This window comes from Anabrus simplex, chromosome 1 (genome assembly GCF_040414725.1).
Source record: "Anabrus simplex isolate iqAnaSimp1 chromosome 1, ASM4041472v1, whole genome shotgun sequence".
NCBI classification, from domain to species: Eukaryota; Metazoa; Arthropoda; class Insecta; order Orthoptera; family Tettigoniidae; genus Anabrus; species Anabrus simplex.
In genome coordinates, this window is record NC_090265.1 from 590,244,873 (window position 1) to 590,266,904 (window position 22,032).

General features: G+C 38.7%; 1 protein-coding gene across 1 annotated transcript in view; it reads left to right on the top strand.

Annotated features, from left to right (window-relative positions):
• LOC136881080 (claspin) overlaps nucleotides 1-22,032 on the top strand; it is a 92,002-nt gene that overhangs the window by 59,753 nt on the left and 10,217 nt on the right. The gene's annotated exons all lie outside the window — the stretch shown is intronic.

Below are 22,032 nucleotides of genomic sequence, written 5' to 3' on the forward strand. Positions count from 1 at the left end.
AAAGGAGTCTCTCTCTTCATCAAACTCACTCTGGGTGGGAATGATAGAATAACACTCACAGTATCTCATGCCTGTCGTAAGGGGTGACTCCCCAGGGGCTCTTAACTTGGGAGCCGTGCTGAGTGGCTCAGACGGTTAGGGCGCTGGCCTTCTGGCCCCAACTTGGCAGGTTCGATCCTGGCTCAGTCCGGTGGTATTTGAAGGTGCTCAAATACGTCAGCCTCGTGTCGGTAGATTTACTGGCACGTAAAAGAACTCCTGCGGGAATAAATTCCGGCACCTCGGCGTCTCCGAAAACCGTAAAAGAGTAGTTAGTGGGACGTAAAACAAATAACATTATTATTATTATTATTAACTTGGGAGCGTGGGTTGGCGACCTTGAGTCCCATAGCTGAGTCCTGAAATTGCTTCTATTTACTTGTGCCAGATTCCTCATGTTCATCTATCCTGTCCGACCTCCCTTGGTCAACTCTTTTTTCTTTTCCGACCTTGATAGTATTAGAGCATTTAAAGATAAAAATGTCATTATTCCGTATTGAAAAGTATCACAGTTAAAATTGAAATAATAAATAAAGAGGTTCAATCTATTCAATACAAAAGAATAAGAAATGCAGAGATTACATTCTTATTTAATAATAAGCAGAAGTCGTTCCAGTTTCGATCCTAGTCCAGGTCATCATCAGCCGATTAGAACATGAAAAACAATGCATAGGAAAAAGAAAATAAAAGATCAAGTTCACTCCAGATCAGTAGAAGAGGTGATATAAAAGATGACAGGGGTAGACACTGTAAAATTCAGAAGAAGTAAAATGTAAGTCACTTAAAAGAAACAGTACGTAATTATCTGAACGGCAGTATGGCACATGCAGTGTTAGGCAAAGTCTTATAATGTTTATGAAAAACGGAGAACAGTTAAATGAGCTAGCTTGTATACACTGTCAGGCACAAAGTCATAACATAATCGAACACATATGAAGATCCATAATCGTGCTGAAGATGAGTAGATCAATTGAAGTAACTTGCCAGCTCCCGGTGATCAGCGCAATATATTCTACATCAGGCACTGTGGTTTCAAACGCCAACGTAAAATGAAGAATAGCTTAATGATCCAGTATTTGCTTCGGTCGCGGGAATGTAAGTATATATAGATACATATAATATAATTCAATATAACTGAATAAGTAATTATGATCCTGTAGAATTTTTGGAACAGTTGACGTGAAAAAATCAATTGTGAAGAGAAAAAAATATAGTAAAAAGCGCAATACTGGAAACAAATGAAAACATATATGCACAGTGCGCTATTTTTAAAATATAAAAAATTTAGGTCGTGATTGAAGTAGTCGAAGTTGGCGCATGGCAAGAGTTAAATTTGAATGAGGAGAACCGAAATGAAGGTGGCATTGTAGTTTTTTTTTTTTTTTTTTTTTTTAAGGTGAAAAGAAAGGATAAATTAATAGAAGAAGAGAAATTGTGGAATAAGAGAAGAATAAAAGAGATTGAAGTTAAACGGTGTTGAGGAAGGATAAGATAGGGAGATGAAGGAGGGGTAGTTTAGGTGGGTTAGGAGGGTGGGTTATTGGAGGTAGAAAATGTGGGTAGGAACTTCGTAAGGCATGGAAAATAGAATTGGGGTTTTGAAATTTAGAATTTTTGAGAAGAATTAGGAAAAAATACGAAGTATGTTACAAGTGTTTATTTATATATCCACCTATTCAATACAAAGAGATCTTTTTAGAAATTAAATATTATTATAAAATGTTAAGGGACATGTTTCGCCCATATTAAGGGCATCATTAGCCTCGAATTCAAACCTGTATGGTGAAAAATCAGGATCCTGATTGCTCTTACAAGCCATAAAAAGAGGATATCATTATAGGTGTCAGTCTAAACATACAAAATATTAGAATGTCCTTGGCTAAAATTGCAGTATCAAGCTGCATGTCATAAGTTCACATGAATATACTTTCCGGAGCGTTGAAAAACTTGTTGGGGTAGGGCAGTAAACAGCTCAGTCTTTATAATGAAACAGAAATGTACCTCCTTGAAGATGATAAGGAAAAGCAAAGCTGATACACTGTTACAGATGTCAATATCGTATGTTGTGATAAGACAACAGATCTCTTAAATGGCTGTTCAGCTGCCTATAGTCTATTTAACTGGGTCCTTCAGCCATAATAAAAGGCTCCTGGCTCCTTCAGCCAGTTAAATAGACTATAGGCAGCTGAACAGCCATTTAAGAGATCTATTGTCTTATCACAACATACGATATTGACATCTGTAACAGTGTATCAGCTTTGCTTTTTCTTATCATCTTCAAGGAGGCACATTTCTGTTTCATTATAAAGACTGAGCTGTTTACTGCCCTACCCCAACAAGTTTTTCAACGCTCCGGAAAGTATATTCATGTGAACTTATGACATGCAGCTTGATACTGCAATTTTAGCCAAGGACATTCTAATATTTTGTATGTTTAGACTGACACCTATAATGATATCCTCTTTTTTATGGCTTGTAAGAGCAATCAGGATCCTGATTTTTCACCATACAGGTTTGAATTTGAGGCTGATGATGCCCTTACCGGGTGAGTTGGCCGAGCGCGTAGAGGCGCGCGGCTGTGAGCTTGCATCCGGGAGATAGTAGGTTCGAATCCCACTATCGGCAGCCCTGAAAATGGTTTTCCGTGGTTTCCCATTTTCACACCAGGCAAATGCTGGGGCTGAACCTTAAGGCCACGGCCGCTTCCTTCCAACTCCTAGGCCTTTCCTATCCCATCGTCGCCATAAGACCTATCTGTGTCGGTGCGACGTAAAGCCCCTAGCAAAAAAAAAGATGATGCCCTTAATATGGGCGAAACATGTCCCTTAACATTTTATAATAATATTTAATTTCTAAAAATATCTCTTTGTATTGAATAGGTGGATATATAAATAAACACTTGTAACATACTTTGTATTTACGTACATTTCAATACGGACCTAACATGAGAATTATAACATGTAAGAATTAGGAAGTCGAAAAGGATGTTGGGTTTTTCAGAAGTGTCGTTTAAATTGAAATTAGGGTTGAAGTATTGGTCAAGGTGAATAAAGCAATTTTCAGTAGTGTTTAAGAGGGGGCCTTTGTTAATGATTTTAAGTATTTTCATGTCTTTTTCAATATTGGTGAATTTATGCTTGGAGTCTTGTATGTGTTGTCCTATTACAAGTTGTCCATTTCACGACCGTATCGATGTTTAATCAAGAAGTAAGTATAAATAACCACCTAATCGATACTTTATTAATGCCTCAGGCAAAATTGAATAAAATTAAAACTTACAGGACATGTTTCGACCACTTAGTGGTCCTCTTCAGCTGTATAAATAAAGAACTGAAAAGAAAAACATTGACAATAAGCACAAATAAAAGTTCTTTGGAGACTCCTTTGATAAAAATGGAGGTCGTCAGAATAGGTCATCTTGCCTTTAGTTCTTGTTTGGAAAAGATTTTTATTCTGCGCTGTCTAGAGGGTCTGTCTTTGAGCGCGACCTGGTGAAGTAACGATGTGATACAGTTTGACAGTTCATGGAAAGCTCTGGAGAGAAGGTAAGTAGAGTTTCATCGTCATCTAAAATAACATGTGAGGGAGGAGGGAGATTGGGCTGTGCTTCTGCGATGTCGTGTTTGATTATATCTCTTGTTCGTCTAGTCTGTTTCATGTCTACCCATTCTAAGTATTTGCTAATATTCTCATATAAGATGTTTTAATGCTCGTTGTTTTCGTTGAGATTCTCTTCACCGTTTTCCAATTTATCAAGAACGATGTGGATGTTTTCCAGGTTGTTCATAAGATTACCTTTATTAATCATACAGATAATTTGAAGGTCCTGTTTTATATTGGTGAATTTGTGGTTGGACTCTTTCATATGGGATCCCATGGCAGAGAATCTTTTGTATCTTTCAGCATTGACGTGTTCTTGATATCTAATTGAGAAGTTCCTTCCAGATTGTCCCACGTAAGTTTTTTTACATTGAGCACAAGTCAGCTTATAAATACCTGATTCCTGGAATTCGTCATCTTTAAGTTTATTAGCTTTATTATGACTAAAGAACCTATGTTTCGTGTTGTTGTTTGTAGAGAAGGCTACCTTGGTATTGTGTTTCTTGAATAAGTTGGTGATTTCGTAAATCTTCGGGTTATTAAAGGTGAATTTTACATATCCTTTTTCTTTTTCTGAATGCTGTTTAAGTTTAATTTGTTGTTGGTATTTGCATTTAGTGATGATTTTATTGATGAATTTCAAACTGAAACCATTATGTAGAGCCTGTTGACGAATGAAAGAAAGTTCCTTTTTTCTGTCTGTTTCTGTTAGCGGAATTTCAAAGGCTCTGTTGACGAAACTATAATAAGCTGATTTCTTTTGCGAGATGGGATGTAAAGAATCACTTTTGATTGTAGTCGGGGTAAAAGTGGGTTTCCTGTATATTTTAAATTGGAAATGGTTGTCTTTACGAATTGTTTGGATATCCAGAAAATTGAGTATGCTTTTCTCTTCTTCTTCAGCTGTAAATTTTATGTTTGGGTCTAAATTATTCAAAGTATTAAGGATACTGTGACTATCATTTATTTCCTTGTTAATTATGGCATAGGTATCATCAACATATCGAAGCCAGAGATCGAGTCCTTTAATGTGACCTACTATCTGAGTGTGTTCCAAAAAGTCGAGGTAAATGTTAGCTAAAATTCCAGAAGCCGGCGCTCCCATTGGAAGTCCATCTTGCTGATATATTTTATTATTATACCTGAAATAGAAAACTTCATTACTCTCTTGGAATTCGTTTTGAACCACAATTTCTTCTCTTTTAATAAAAAAATATATCAGCAAGATGTACTTCCAATGGGAGCGCCGGCTTCTGGAATTTTAGCTAACATTTACCTCGACTTTTTGGAACACACTCAGATAGTAGGTCACATTAAAGGACTCGATCTCTGGCTTTGATATGTTGATGATACCTATGCCATAATTAACAAGGAAATAAATGATAGTCACAGTATCCTTAATACTTTGAATAATTTAGACCCAAACATAAAATTTACAGCTGAAGAAGAAGAGAAAAGCATACTCAATTTTCTGGATATCCAAACAATTCGTAAAGACAACCATTTCCAATTTAAAATATACAGGAAACCCACTTTTACCCCGACTACAATCAAAAGTGATTCTTTACATCCCATCTCGCAAAAGAAATCAGCTTATTATAGTTTCGTCAACAGAGCCTTTGAAATTCCGCTAACAGAAACAGACAGAAAAAAGGAACTTTCTTTCATTCGTCAACAGGCTCTACATAATGGTTTCAGTTTGAAATTCATCAATAAAATCATCACTAAATGCAAATACCAACAACAAATTAAACTTAAACAGCATTCAGAAAAAGAAAAAGGATATGTAAAATTCACCTTTAATAACCCGAAGATTTACGAAATCACCAACTTATTCAAGAAACACAATACCAAGGTAGCCTTCTCTACAAACAACAACACGAAACATAGGTTCTTTAGTCATAATAAAGCTAATAAACTTAAAGATGACGAATTCCAGGAATCGGGTATTTATAAGCTGACTTGTGCTCAATGTAAAAAAACTTACGTGGGACAATCTGGAAGGAACTTCTCAATTAGATATCAAGAACACGTCAATGCTGAAAGATACAAAAGATTCTCTGCCATGGGATCCCATATGAAAGAGTCCAACCACAAATTCACCAATATAAAACAGGACCTTCAAATTATCTGTATGATTAATAAAGGTAATCTTATGAACAACCTGGAAAACATCCACATCGTTCTTGATAAATTGGAAAACGGTGAAGAGAATCTCAACGAAAACAACGAGCATTAAAACATCTTATATGAGAATATTAGCAAATACTTAGAATGGGTAGACATGAAACAGACTAGACGAACAAGAGATATAATCAAACACGACATCGCAGAAGCACAGCCCAATCTCCCTCCTCCCTCACATGTTATTTTAGATGACGATGAAACTCTACTTACCTTCTCTCCAGAGCTTTCCATGAACTGTCAAACTGTATCACATCGTTACTTCACCAGGTCGCGCTCAAAGACAGACCCTCTAGACAGCGCAGAATAAACATCTTTTCCAAACAAGAACGAAAGGCAAGATGACCTATTCTGACGACCTCCATTTTTATCAAAGGAGTCTCCAAAGAACTTTTATTTGTGCTTATTGTCAATGTTTTTCTTTTCAGTTCTTTATTTATACAGCTGAAGAGGACCACTAAGTGGTCGAAACATGTCCTGTAAGTTTTAATTTTATTCAATTTTGCCTGAGGCATTAATAAAGTATCGATTAGGTGGTTATTTATACTTACTTCTTGTGTTGTCCTATGGCGGAGAATCTGTTGTATTTAATGGCGTTGATATGTTCGGAGTATCTGATATTGCAGTTGCGGCCAGTTTTCCGATTTCTCCGGTATTGCGCTTTTTACTATATTTCTTTCTCTTCACAATTGTTTTTTTCATGTCAACTGTTCCAAAAATTCTACAGGATCATAATTACTTATTCAGTTATATTGAATTATATTATATATACTTAAATTCCCGCGACCGAAGCAAATACTGGATCATTAAGCTATTCTTCATTTTACGTTGGCGTTTGAAACTACAGTGCCTGATAATGAACATACCGCGCTGATCACCGGGAGCTGGCAAGTTGCTTCAATTGATCTACTCAGCTTCAGCACGAATATGGATCTTCATATGTGTTCGATTATGTTATGACTTTGTGCCTGACAGTGTATACAAGCTAGCTCATGTAACCGTTCTCCGCTTTTCATAAACATTATAAGACTTTGCCTAACACTGCGTGTGCCATACTGCCGTTCAGAAAATTACGCACTGTTTCTTTTAAGTGACTTACATTTTTCTTCTGAATTTTACAGTGTCTACCCCCGTCATTTTTTTATATCACCTCTTCTACTGATCCGGAGTGAACTTGAGCTTTTATTTTCTTTTTCCTATGCATTGTTTTTCATGTTTTAATCGGCTGATGACCTGGACTAGGGTCGAAACCAGTACCACTTCTACTTATTAAATAAGAATGTAATCTCTGCATTTCTTATTCTTTTGTATTGAATAGGTTGAACCTCTTTATTTATTATTTCAATTTTAACAGTATTAGAGCACTCGAGGCCTATGGATCTTTCATTTTCATGCTTTTTGTGGCCCTTGTCTTTCTTTGGCCGATACCTTCATTTTGCAAAGTGTTGGATCCCTTCAATTTTTTCTCTTTGATTAGTGTTACATAGAGGATGTTTGTCTAGTTGTACTTCCTCTTAAAAAAAACAGTTATCACTGCCACCACTCTCCTCATCAAACCTAGCGAGTGGCTGCATGATTTGGGTCAGCTGTCAGCTTGCATTTGGAATATAGTGAGTTCAAACACCAGTGTCGACAGCCTTGAAGATCGTTTTCCGTGTTTCCCATTTTCACACCAGACAAATGTTCTGGCTGTACCTTAATCAAAGGCACCGTTGCGTCCATCTCACTGCTAGCCCTTTCCTATCCCATCATTACCGGCTGTGTTGGTGCGATGTAAAGCAAGTTGTAAAAAAAAATTCCTTATGAATTTTAGTTGCTCTGTCCCCCTTTCCTGCGTTTATCTGCCTTTGTTTTTATCCTACATTTCCCACATCAGGACTAAGGATGTGTACAGACAACCTCTCTGAGTGTTGTGGTCCACCCTACTGATGAAACTCAAAAGTAGAAGCAAGCTCGTAGAATGTTGGGTGGATGGGTGGGTGAGGAACCCATTTATGTGAAGATGGTAGTGTACGAAGATGCTGATATTGTCCCTGTTCTTTTGTGTTTTTGTGTTTACTCTTATTTCCTCTTTCTGTTGCTTCCTTTGCTGATATTGACCCATGATCGTGTTTATCCTCATGTATTCCTATTCATATTTCAATCTTTTGATTGAATTGTAACATGTGCCACATGCTATATTAATATCAGTTTTATGAGGCTGGGCCATTATTGTAATTTTATCTCCTCATGACACTAATGTAGAAATATATGACCTCAGAATATGTTTTATGATGTGATTTTTAGTTTAAACTTACAGGGTATTAAAAATACAATGATTTGACTGCTTGACATGTGATTCATTTGGTTTGTATAGCCCGGGAACCAAACCCTTGCCCCTACCACGTAAGATCAAGGAGATATAAAAAGATTGTATCTGTCAAGTCGTATTAATATGCAAAGTTATCAGGTGATAGAACTGTTTATTTCTTCTTGACATTTAAATGTGATTGTGACAAAACCTGTTAGTTCTGAAATAGTTGTTGACTCTCTTTAATAGAAAATCTTGCTACAAACTTTCATCAGCTTGTAATTCTACAAAAACATGGATTGAAAATTCTTGGCTATCTCTGTATTTCACTGTTTTCTATAATTGATGACCTCCCCAGAATAAGGATGTAACCAACAACTTTTTGAAAAGTGAGATTTCTTTGGAAATAGCGTTGTTTTTTTTTGCTTTACGTCGCACCGACACAGATAGGTCTTAGGGCGACGATGGGACAGGAAAGGCCTAGGAGAGGGAAGGAAGCGGCCGTGGCCTTAATTAAGATACAGCTCCAGCATTTGCCTGGTGTGAAAATGGGAAACCACGGAAAACCATCTTCAGGGCTGTCGATAGTGGGGTTCGAATCTACTATCTCCTGAATACTGGATACTGGCCGCACTTAAAGGACTGCAGCTATCGAAATAGGGTGTATCATTACACCTCTATGCTGTGTCGTGATCTTAATTCTTACATTTGAACTTCAAGCTGATTTACAGCCGGCAGAATTTTTTTCTTCCATGGTATAAGGATGTAGCATCAGTCAAGAATGTGGACAGTGCTTGTGTTGGTTCATCACCATGTGAAATAGATATTTATTAAAGGCCATAGACAAAATCACATCTATATTTTGAAATATTTTCTTGACATTTTTATTGTTGTTGTTAATTATTACATTAATATTTTTTGTTATAATTTGTGCTTCAAGCGCATGTACAGGATTTCTCTTCTGTTATATACAAATTTAAGACATACATTACTTGCAGATTATTTTCCATTGAATCACTTCCAATTCATACATAATATTTAAATCTTAAGTTATAACAATAACATTTTGTTTTTAAGAGATGAACTCATTTGTACACTTGTATATGCAATTGCTTCAAGTAGTGTATACCATGAAAGAAACTCCAAATATAACTTTCTTTTCTCCTGAAAAATTACTGATTTTGTTGTTTACATCTTTATTCCAGGGAGGTCTTCAGTTGTAGATGATAAATCCAATTTAGATGCTTTAGGCATTTGGGATCTTTTGTTGTCGGAATAAATTGTATGTATCAACTACTTCTCAAGAATCCATCACCAACTATAATTGTTGCCTCCTCCACTCTATGTAGTCACTCTTAAAAGAGCCTCAGGGTTGCGACTGATCTGAAATACTGTATTTTTCCAAATCCAAGATGACCCTGAATGAAAGATAACCCCCACTTTTCCTTCAAAAAAATTAAATGAGGCTTAAGTGCTACATGAAATTATGGAATTATAATTTTATTTATAGACTAACAAATTTCAAATTTAATTTGAGAAATAAAATAAATACACACAAGTATCATGTAAATTCTACCTACTACACTGATTATTTTCATTAGAGGTGTCTGATACTGCCTTTGAAAGTTCATGGAATTCCTATTCTCAAGCACGCATTTATATCGCATCTTGTGTTATGGCCATTCCGACCTTGCGTTTGTCATGCGCATACCTCACAGTTTCATATTCCTTCTTGCAGGCAGGCCCTTGGATGTCTTTCTTGTACAGTACGCATTTTTAGACTACCTCTGTATTTACGCCAACGCTGAACATTGGCTTTAGATATGCCTTATTTTCGTGTGGTTGCACAATTATTCTTTCTTTCTGCGTGTTTAATAACCATTCATTTAAAATTGGCATCATAACATCGAAGAGAACCCATTGAAAATTTGCCGGCAGTACTTGTTCCACATGTTTCTTCAATACAACGATCCCTCACGAAAGTATTCCTGTTGTCTATAAAACTCTTACTAAGCATCGTGTACAACCAGCTGCCCCTAGACTTGCATCTCGCTAGCCAGGTTTGGCCGGCTTCAGCAGCTAGCGTTGTACAGTACAATAAAGGCAAGGACCCTGAAGGTCAACGAGTTTTGTGCATCGTGAAATGGCCATTTTGCACTTGCATTTTTTGCACACGTACGTCACAATTATATATTCATCTTCTGTAAAGCATCTTTGTTGTGGGCCACTGAATGCATTTTTTTGTATAGTACGCTTTTTTTGAGCTCTATCTTTGGCTTTACACTAATGCCAAACATTGGCTTTAGTTATGCCGTATTTTCTTGCAGCTGCACAATTATTCTTCATTTCAGCATGTTTAATAAACATTAACTTAAAATTGGCATCATAATATCGATGAGAACCGTTTGAAAATTTGCCAGCAATACTCGTTCCACGTGTCTCTACAAATACAACAATCCATCGCGAAAATCTCTCTGCTGTCTATAAAATGGTTACTTTTACTATGCTTCAGGTACAGTAGACGCGTCATAACCCTTGTCACTGAGTAACAGTGGCCTTTCTAAGAATTCTAGGGGTCGTATCCTTGCTATTCGAATTCAAATTACATTTTCTGCACAGCTGGGGCTGAGAAGTTTGGTATGTTATAGTCGACCTTGTAATTAGCTCAAGAAAGTACCTTAGGCCTAATATTTTGATGCCATTCTGCGGATTTGACAAATTTTTTGTAGAGGCCAATAGACTGTCACTCTCCTTACCATTTTCCGTGAACCAGTGGCGTTCCAAAGATATTAATTTCCTTATAGTTTAATCACTAATCAGATACCTGATTTTTGCCTTGAGGAAGTAATTTGACTGATGATGCCCTCAATGAAGGGCGAAACATGTCTCACATGGAATTAATAATAAATTCCTAATGTTTAAAAATGTATATGTATTGAATAGGTGACACATTAAACCCTTTTAGCATCCTACATTCAGTATCTTCAATACGGACAACAATGATTTTTATCACTTGCTTTGTCTGTAATTGTTACAAATTTTACTTCACAGTAACAGTCAAAGGGTATATTATTACGGAAAAGCCAACACTGTTGAGAGAAACTTATATAGAGAAATAGAAAGACAGGAAAAATGTTGAATCCTTTCGAGCATTTCTGCTAAATCCACCTCGTTTCTTTGCTTATGTGTTGGCAACGGTACTTATCCGATCCATTTTGCTATCCATATGCAGTGTGAAAATCATTGTGAATAGAGGAGCTCCACTCTGCTCTTCTCCACTATAATGTTGTCTTTGCAATATTAAGTGTACCTGGCAGATGATAGAAAGAATGAGACAGAATTGAGGCCTACATTAAACACCATTACACTGTAATCGCTTATGGTTCAGAAGATGAAAATGTGATCACAGGGAGGAAGGATCCTTCAAGAAAACCTTCACTGAAAAACAGCTACTGGGTGTGAAACAAGCTACAAGAAATGTTTTATCTCTGTATTGGAACCTTTCCCACCGTCCCCCATGACTCATGGGACCATGTGACAACAAACCAACCCTTTCGGGTCACGAACACATGGGACCATGCTCCACGGAAGTCGATAGTCAAGGGATCTTTTTGGTCTGTGCCGATTTCTCCTCATTGGGATTGTATACTTAATCCACTCACATGAAGAGTTATCGACCATTCGACTCAGCCAGATCAAAGCTACTCTCCCGTTCCTGAGGTCTGAACACGGACTCCTCAGGGCCGAAGAACGTTCGCGGCATAAAGAGGCTATCAAACATAAGCTATCTTAAAGGCCTACAATGAACGGAAGAGGATTCTGGATGCATGTTTTTCGGTATAGATAGGCATGAAATCGTTTGGAACAATTTACTACTCACTCGGTGAAATATACAAATTTACATACACTCTTGATACTTCTTACACAATTAATATGAGCAAATCACTTATTTTAGCAGCGGAAAAATCCGGGCTGCCATTGACATCGGCTGTTACCTCCACATTCCACAGACAAAATCTATGTGAAAGGCAACGTTAGCTGTTATTTTCCCTACTCCAATAAATTTTCCTTTTTGACACAGACGTAGATATCCATATCCCTCTCTACCAAACAGAAAATAACCGAGAGGTTGTCAATATGATTTCACTTTTTCACATACTATCACTTTGAATTGCCTGTGTCATATATTGCTTACATAATTATTACATTAGTTTGGATGTATGCTACACAAATTGTTTTGTGTATTATCGCAATTGTTTTGTGCGCGTCATCACCCGGTTTAGCATAAACCACTGAGTACCCTATCATATTCACAAAAACAAACAAAACAAGCCATGTTCCCCCAATGCGAGTATTCCATGGGACTGAATCCCGTATTACACATTAGACTCTATTTACACAAAAGAAAAATGTCCGCCTTTGAATGGTCGGCTAACGCTAGGAATCAATGAAGTAAAGATTAAAAACATAATTAATCCGAACATTCTGACCATATCAGAAATCCGTCACTAAAACACGGAGAAGGAAAGAAAAAGGACTCAAGTCTTCCATATAAAATAAACACAGACTTGAACAACGAACTATCATTTGCAATCACTACCAGTGGACTTTCACGAAGTCTAGATTCAAATCGACATCGATTAAAAGTAACCAACAAAAACACATCCTGAAAAAGAAAATATATCAAACACATGTATCAATAAAGACGATGGCTGTAATTTAACCGTTGTAACCCGCTGTCTTAGCGAGCTGTTGATCACTGCTGTGCCCACATGAGGTTCGAACCTGAGACTCTGGTCGTCTCCATCCAGGGTACTGTAATCAAGCCCTAATTAATCTAATCGTGTATCGAATTGTCATAACAAAAATAAACATCTATATTGCTCTGTAGGTCATGGTCTACGGGGTGGCAATTAAAGCACTTGCTGTCTTTATTCTCAAAAGAAACCAGAATGTTGGTCCGAACAACCTTTCTGCTTGTATATCTTCCTCCCTGTTCCAGATTCTCCCCTCTCAGCCATAAATTCACAGCTGACACTTGTCCCACGGTCCGGAGACAAAAAAAAACACCATTCAGCCTGCTTCCCGCTAGGCCTTTTTCTCTGTGTGTCCATCAAATTAATTCATTAGAAAACTGGCACATTTTATTCAATGCTCGGACCAGCCCACATACATTCAGTACACGAGAATCATTTCTCAAATTCGACCGTTAATTTACATTTCATTCTCTCATATCTCTGGAGGTCTGGAGTTCGACTCGTGTCTTCTCTCCTTCCAAAGTGCACCATCCGTTAGCCCCTGACCACAGCAATACTCCTATTTCTCCGCCTCTGAGGCGAGTGTGTGTACCTATCAGATACTACCCTATCTATCGGTATAAATCATCAATCAAATACCTTAGGTAAAATAATAATAATAATAATCTTCTAACCTTTTGCTTGAAATGTATAGTATCAAAACACTGCTCAAGTTACATTAAGAAAATAATAATAATAATAATAATAATAATAATAATAATAATAATAATAATGAACTTCAAATTAATTTAAATTATTAAATCCTTCCAAACCACTAACAGACCTTCTACATCTAACCTCAATAGTGTAGTGGAGGACAGGGGTTCAAACCTCGGCACGTCATTCCTTGAACATCACCAGTTACAGCCAAAACTTATATTACCATGCAACAACATGCTATTTCTGACTTTACGAACATAGTGCTGATTCTAGCCCAAGTTTTTCCTTTCATACGGGCACTTGTTGATGACTCTGTCACCTCGCTAATCCCTACATAACTTAGGCACTTGCTCAGATGAGATCTACATTATTAATCTACATATCATTCTACTCCTTTTCCCCCCTCAATTCCTTCTCAGCACTAAATAAACAAATTATAATAACATGCAAATATATCCACTAAAAGGGGTCCCCTATTCTATACACTAACACAGGATCACTCCCTTCCCATATCTAATTAATTTATTGAAACAAAAATGAATAAAAGGATTCCCGACCATTCTTGGGCGGATTAAACCTATTTATATATGTTATTTTAACCCTATACTTCATGACTATTATTTACAAAGGGAAATACTAGCATTGGAAAGAAACATAACTTTGTACTCAACAGTTGACGTCTTCGGCCCTGTCCGGAGGATCCGGAGGCCTGCCCATGTAGGATTACTCCATGGCGCTGGATCCTGTAGTCCTGGAGTTCAGAAGTTCCATATCTTGTCTTGCGTAATCCATTTTAGTAACACACGGATCACTGAAATTAGATTGTAATTCACACAATTTATCAATTTCTTGCACACGTGTTACCGTTCACTCCTATTACTTCTTTGTCTACCCACTGCCAGTTACAAGGAGATGAATATATCGGCTACTTTCAGCTAGTCTATTACACTGTTAAACCGGGCGTTCCCAGCATTCGTATGATGCAGAATTTTCTAACCCTATCTTCTGTATGGTTTAATAGTTCAGGAACACTCCTCACTAGATTGTTAATCAGTTAATAATCTGACCTACGCTCTGTTCAGAAACAGCGTGATTTTATACAGTTCTTTGTTCTGCTCGAGAAATTCTACGTACTATCAAGTAGTTGTTATGCAAAATCCTACTTCATCTTTCACGAAGTCTTAGTCTACTTTGCAACCGATATCTTAAGTATATCTCATTACCGTAATCGTCTGTTGCCTATCACAAATTATAATCAAGAAAAACTGAAAGATTTTCCCTGCCGCTTTGTTCACATAGTATACCAAGGAGCGGTAATCCGATAGCGAAGCGACCGTCGTTTCCCGTCGAAAGCTCCTCAACGACTACTCAAGTTCCCTGGAACTGCAAAAAACTTATACTAGCCCCGGTGGTAGGGGCGGTTTAGTGACTTCATCCCCACTCTTATTTCGACTGCTCCTGGATAAACCAGCCTGTCGAAATTAGCAATACGCTAGACTGTGTGACTTGGTTATGCACAAGTACGCTATGCCATGCGGAATTGGATATGTTCGGCGGATCTGCCGTAATTAATTTATCATCTTGGAGGGGAAGTAGGGAATCCCCAAAGGCATCTGGCTTCAGCCATCGCGTCCGTACGCTATGGGTATTATGTAAGTTGTTTACCAACGCCTTTCGCTTGGAGAGTATTTTCTACCAGAACTCTTGACTTTATAATTCCACCAAAATTCAGCCCACTACTCTAACGGGTGGAGTATTGTTAATTAAGCCTTATTTATGCCGAAAATGCATTAAATTTTGCCCGATCGCTTTGGCATCGCTGTACGCTGGCAGATGTTTTCCAATATGGAGTCGCTAAATAGTGTTCTTCTCCTGCTTCTTCTATGACGTGTACCTCGTTCGGGGATTCTTTAAGCCACCCAGTGGGCGGGTGAGGCGCCTCTCTGGCGGGCTTCGTATTGCACAACCTGGTGATACTCCCAACATCTACACAAAGAGAGCTTGCTACCGGCTTCCTTACCAAGCATATCCCTTGAAATACCTATTAATTGTGCCGATACGGTCACAGTATTAAGATGTACACTGACTGAGCAAATGTCATGGGATAGCGGAGCACTGATGCGCAGGTGTGTTGCCTGCGCACCACACGCCCCCTGAGCCAGCGGCAGTTGTATAGGAGACCTTGTGAGCAGTGGCTGTGCATGTGACAGGTGTAACATGGAACGTCATCGTGAGCTGACACCGCTCGAACGGGGTATGTTGGTCGGTGCCCAACGGATGGGAAGTGCGATTTTGGAAGTGGTGGGGGAATACGGCTTCACACAATCATATATATGTTGATTCCCATAGGGAATCTGAAATATTTGTCCCGAATGAGTAAATTTATAATACCAATATAAATGGTCCGTTATTGGACATTATAAATTTTTTTGCTAACTCATTCCTAGTTGCCAGCGTTTCGCCCCCGTGTGCTAAGTTGGGCTCATCAGTTGGTACCTAGCACACCTACCAAGACGCTGGCCAGTGCATACCGTGGAGGCCACTGCGTAGGCTACGTGAAGCCACCGGCAGTGCCAATGCACTATGAGAGACCTTGTCTCATTACCAAAAATTGATGCCTGCTTGGCCATCAGATCATATAGATGTTGATATTAAATATTTCAGATTCCCTGTGGGATTCGTCCGACCATATCACGTTACGCCATTGTTCCAGTGTCCATCCCTGGTGAGTGACGACAAATGCGCGTCATTGTGCCCAATGACGTTGGGTTAACAGTGGCACCCGTGTGCGGCTCCCGCTCCCATACCCCATAGAACCCATGTTCCTACGGATTGTCCACTGGGAGACGTGTCTAGCATGGCCTGTGTTGAATTGAGCCATGATTTGTTGAACGGTTGCCCGTCTGTCACTATTGACAATCCGTCTCAGATGTCACTGGTCACGGTCATTGAGGGTGGCTGGACGGCCGGTCGTTCTTCTGTAGTGGACGGTGACACCCGCATTCAACCATTCACGATACCCATGGTAAATTATTCCAGACCGTAATTCTTCTTCCTATAAAACAGTACTTGTTTTAGAAATACATTTATTTGAATGACCTTTTTAAATATAAATATAATAGCCTACCTCGTTAAAGAAATTTGTTAGAAACATAACCTTGTCGCAAATTTCAGTCCTCTCATAACAATGATTCTGATAATGATCCAACAAACTGCTTCATCTGTTTCACTTCAGATAATGAATAGGAGAATCAATTTGAAGTTCTCTGGTAGCATATGCATTTTCGTATAAAGCACTTTAACATTCGTTGTTGACTACGTAAATACGTACTCTGACACTATATTAGTTGATACCTTGTCCTCTAATTTTAACAAAGAGAATATAATATTCATTCACAGATAAAATAAATAGATTTTTTTAAAATGGATAACCTGTGGCAACTCTAGCACTAATTCTTTTCACTCTGCTCGCTACCTTGAAAGTGCTGGAATGGATAATAATGTGTCCTCTTTCTGGCCCAATATAATTTTGTTCCCAAAGCATGAAAAAAGGTAACAACCCAAGAAAAAAAGAAACACTACAAGTAATACTACTTAAATTTTTCAAAATGAGATTGAACATATGCTTTCACGTCTCGAAATTAGAAAAATAACTTACAAGTAAGTCGTAGTATGGAAATCTGCGAAAACGTAAGTTTTGAACAAACGGATTGCCGTTCCATACCTGTTTCAGTATGTGTAGGTTTTTCCCCAACTTTTACAAAAAAATCAGACATAATGACAATCTGCTTTAGCGAGTAAATTTTTCGCTGTTATGAATTAAATTGCATGTCTCTTAGCGTTATCCGAGAAACACCTCTGGGTGGGACCCATACATTGTTTGCAATGTAAGGTGCGCGTTGGGAAGTTTTGATGCAAATGGCAAGCCACAATTTCTACTACAATTCACAATTGAGTTCAGGAGTTTCTACCATAATGGCAGGCTCACTTGCCTACTGCTATTCACAATGGGGATTTGGGAGTGTCATTATAAAGGCAGGCCCCTTTTCCTAAAGCGAGTGAGAACCGAATGGGGGGGTTGATTATAATCAAGAAATGCTGTTCTATCTACAGCTAAAAACGAAGTGAATGTATTGCAAAATTGAAATATCCCCTACCAAATTGTGATGTTAAGAGTGACGGATTTAAGAAATCGGTAACAAAGGAGAAATTTAGGTGCAGGGATTTTTAGATAAGATCATGACTTACGGTGTTATTACTTAAGCCTAAAGAGGCATGCAGAGGCAAGAAATTAAAGCAAAAAATGTAAGAGAAATACAGTAAAAATTATAGCAAATTCCAGAAAACACCTTATGGGCTGCACTCCCTGTACTGTTGAAATATTAACAACCCCCCTTAGAGTTATTCGAAGATATTGTAACCTCCAACGGCATTGCACAAATATCCTGCAGAATGACAGCTTGACGTCTATCTTGCGTTCTTCCCAACGAACAACCACAAGTCCACAGGAATAATGACGTAAATGGCATTGTGATAGTTCCCTGCTGGCAAGCAGCCAGAGACGTTGCCATGGTTACTGGAGGTTCGTTGTCGGTCACTGAATGCAGAGCATGGAACCCACAGAAAATAGCAATTTTCTCCGTCATTTGAAAAGTAAGCAAAATTATGTACATAACAAAAGTTGTTTAAAATGAAGTGGAGTTTCATATACGGTTTTCGGATTTAACATAAAATCAATAGTATAAAAAAATTCGAACAAAACCTCTTCTGATTTTCGTATAAACCCCCAGTCTATTCAGGGATTTTAAAATTATATGCAAATCTAAACCTGCTCCTGGGTGAGTATACCCTAAATATGAAGTTTGGTCGAGATATATCCAACCGTTTCACTGTGATGGTGGAACAGTCAGACAGACACCAAAGCTAAAAAAAAAAAAAAACACCACTGATATGGTCTTGAGTAGACCTAAAATGCATAAATATCTGAAGCATTGGAAAAATAAACAAAATTACTGAGAGCGGACCCCTACAACTTTATTCATATAGATTATTTTGGGGATGTTAGGTTATGTAAGTTTTTATTGTACATTGACTTGTTTCGAACCTGCTACCATGGTAGTCTTCAGAGCATAACAAACATGAATGAAAACTGTAACTGGCAGTTGTCACTCCATGGTAACTAGACTCAAAACAGAAAAGACGTTGTTAGAAATGTAGTTCATTGCAGGGCCTCCGGAGTCATAGAGAAAGATGTTGAAGAGTTTACCTATGGAGGGTAGCCATGATCTACTCGGTATATAGCTCTCCCCTTTTTAAAAATTATTCGGGTGTTTAGCGATTTCTGTTACCTCATGAATGATTCTAGGTTTAAATAGTTTCTCTTTACAAATGACAGATGTTGCATCAAAAGTGATTCAATTGTCACTATGCATGGCACGCTCTGCCACAACAGATTTCTCTGGCTTACAGAGATGTAACTGCCTGCAGTGTTCCTTAATCCTCGTTGCTACCTTCCTACATGTTTGATCAACATAAACCAATCCACAGGAACAAGGAACCATATATATACTGCCTGACAAAAGAAGTTAAGCACCCAGGAGTGGTCTAATATCACATTTTGGTACACATGCATATCATTGATGTGTGAGTAAATGGTTAGATTTACAAGGATCTGTAATGTGTAGAAAGCCCATCAGAGTGCATTCATGATGGCACCGTCCTGTTGTTGGTAAGTTACCAGTCAGCTGCTGTGAGGCAGGCAGTTAAGCAAGACATGCAGAGAGGACTACGTACAGTATGAGGCACCCGTGATGCCTTGCAGAGTTGTTAGACAGCCTATCCACCAATTGACAGTATTTGACAAAGGCTGCATTGTGAGAGTGCATGAAGCTGGGTGGTCATATCGTGCAATTGCCAGGCATGTTGTCCATTCAGATGTCACAGTGGCCCGATGTTGGACTCGCTGAGTACATGAGGGTACCCAGTCATGTTGTGCAGGTTCGGATCGACCAAGAAACATCACCCCGAGGGAGGACCGTCATATGGTGCGGCAAGCAATGCGGGATCACAAAACTTCGGCGCCCGCCATCCATGAACATGTACTGGAGACTCTACAACATCTTGTGAGTTTCCGCTCAGTGTCTCGACAACTCGTATCTGCCGGATTTGGGTCCTGCTACCCCATGCGTCATTTGCTATTGACACAAGAACACCAAAGCCTGCATTTGAAGTGGTGCCTTTCCCGGGAGGCATGGACAGAGTATGACTGGCATCACATCATGTTCAGTAATGAGTCCCGCTTCTCCATAACCTCCGATGACCATCGTGTGCGGGTTTGGCAGCGTCGAGGGCAGAGGGCAGATCCTGTCCATATTGTGGAAAGTCACACAGGCGTAATCCCTGGCATCATGGTGTGGGGAGCCACAGGATATGCGTTCAGGTCACCTCTGATAGTGCTTCAGCAGACTTTGACAGCACAGCGATACGTCACAGACATTCTGCATCCGCACATCCTACCCCTTGTGTCACAGTAACCTGGGACAGTGTTCCAACAAGGTAATGCGCATCTGCACACAGTATGTGTGTCTATGGACTGCTTAGAGCATACTGAGGTCCTCCCGTGGCCAGCAAGATCCCCGGACCTCTCCATCATTGAACACGTGTCGGATGACATTGGAAGGGGTCTCCATCCCAGTACCAACCTGTGGTATTTGGAGGGACAGCTGCAACATGTGTGAATGAACTTGCCTCAGGGGAGGATCCGAAGGTTGTTTGATACCATTTCGAACCACATAAGGGCATGCATTGCAGGAGGGGGTGTGAGACACCCTACTGGCCTGGCGCCAACATTCCACCTGTAACTGCCAACAGCCTTTTCTCTTTCATCCCATATTGTAATCAGTTCAATAAAGGGGCATGGTCTTTAAGCATATGTAGTTTCATTCACTTTCAACCACTCCTTTTGGGTGCTTAACTTTTTTTGTCAGGCAGTGTATATTCCAACACAGTTTAAACCAATAGGATCTTTAAAAGATCGTGAGCATTGCCAATGGTGGTATTAGGCTTAAAGATGGTCTTGATGTTATGCCTACTGAGAAAAATATTGTCAGTCCTATTCGTGGCAGATTGTACTATGGCAAGAAGGCCAGACTCAAAGGAGGAGAATCATATGACAATCTGTCTTTTGGCTTAGGATGTTGCACTTCGTCAATCTGTTTCACTGAATAGCAATTGCTCAGGAATGTTCTCTTTAGAAATTCAAATTCACTGTTTGACTGTTTCTCCCTAGAAACCTTCCTTGCTCAGCTGATAAGGGTGTTACCGGGTGAGTTGGCTGTGCAGTTAGGAGCGCGCAGCTGTTAGCTCGCATCCGGGAGATAGTGGGTTCGAACCCCACGGTCGGCAGCCCTGAAGATGGTTTTCCGTGGTTTCCCATTTTCACACCAGGCAAATGCTGGGACTGTACCTTAATTAAGGCACAGCCGCTTCCTTCCCATTCCTATGCCTTTCCTATCCCATCGTCGCCATAAGACCTATTTGTGTCGGTGCGACGTAAAGCAACTAGCAACAAAAAAAAAAAATATAAGGGTGTTAACCACAGCACAATTTTGGCAAGCATAGTGATGAGTGAGAGGACCCATGAAGATATTTATTAGTGTGGGTTGGTTTATGGTAAACCGAATGATCTAAAGTTCTATCTGATTTTGTAGAAATTAAAACATCCAAGAGCGGCAAACATCCTCCACACTCATTCTCCATGGCAAACTTAATGTTTGGATTTATACTGTTTAAATGGTCCAAAAGTATGGATAATTCATTTTTTGCTATATTTCCAGATAACAAATATGTCGTCGACATATCTCAATCAGCTGAAAGGTTTGAGCGTGCAAGATTAAAGACAGTGCTGTTCAAAATCCTGCATATAGAAATTAGCGATGACTGGAACCAAATACAGTAGAGACAATATGCGACACCTACGGATTTAGCCTTGTTAAAATGGGAGACAATTCGACGGTGGCGCTCCTAGTGACTTGACCTGAAAAGTCGCGCTAAATTCAAATATCAATGGAAATGCATATACAAGAATGGATAAATAAATTACCTCTAGAAAGAAAGTATTATTGAGATATTAACTTCGAAGTTGCTAAAGCAATTCCGGATAAATGAATGAAGAATTATTTAAAAGGTCATTTTTAAAAGACTGAAATTAGACATATAAACAAGATGTGAAATGGGTTGTTCTTTTATTTATGCATTACTTTTTTTTGCTTTAGCATTCCCGCCTGAACTTTTACGGTTAGATTTCTTTTTTTCTCATTTGAGAAACATTGTATCATCACATTAAGACACTTGTCAATAAAAATATTGGCACATTCCTTACACACATGATGCAATGAATTAACATTTAAAAGCTGGACAATTTTCCTCTTAACATGAAGCCTACTAACAGAAAGAAAATCTATA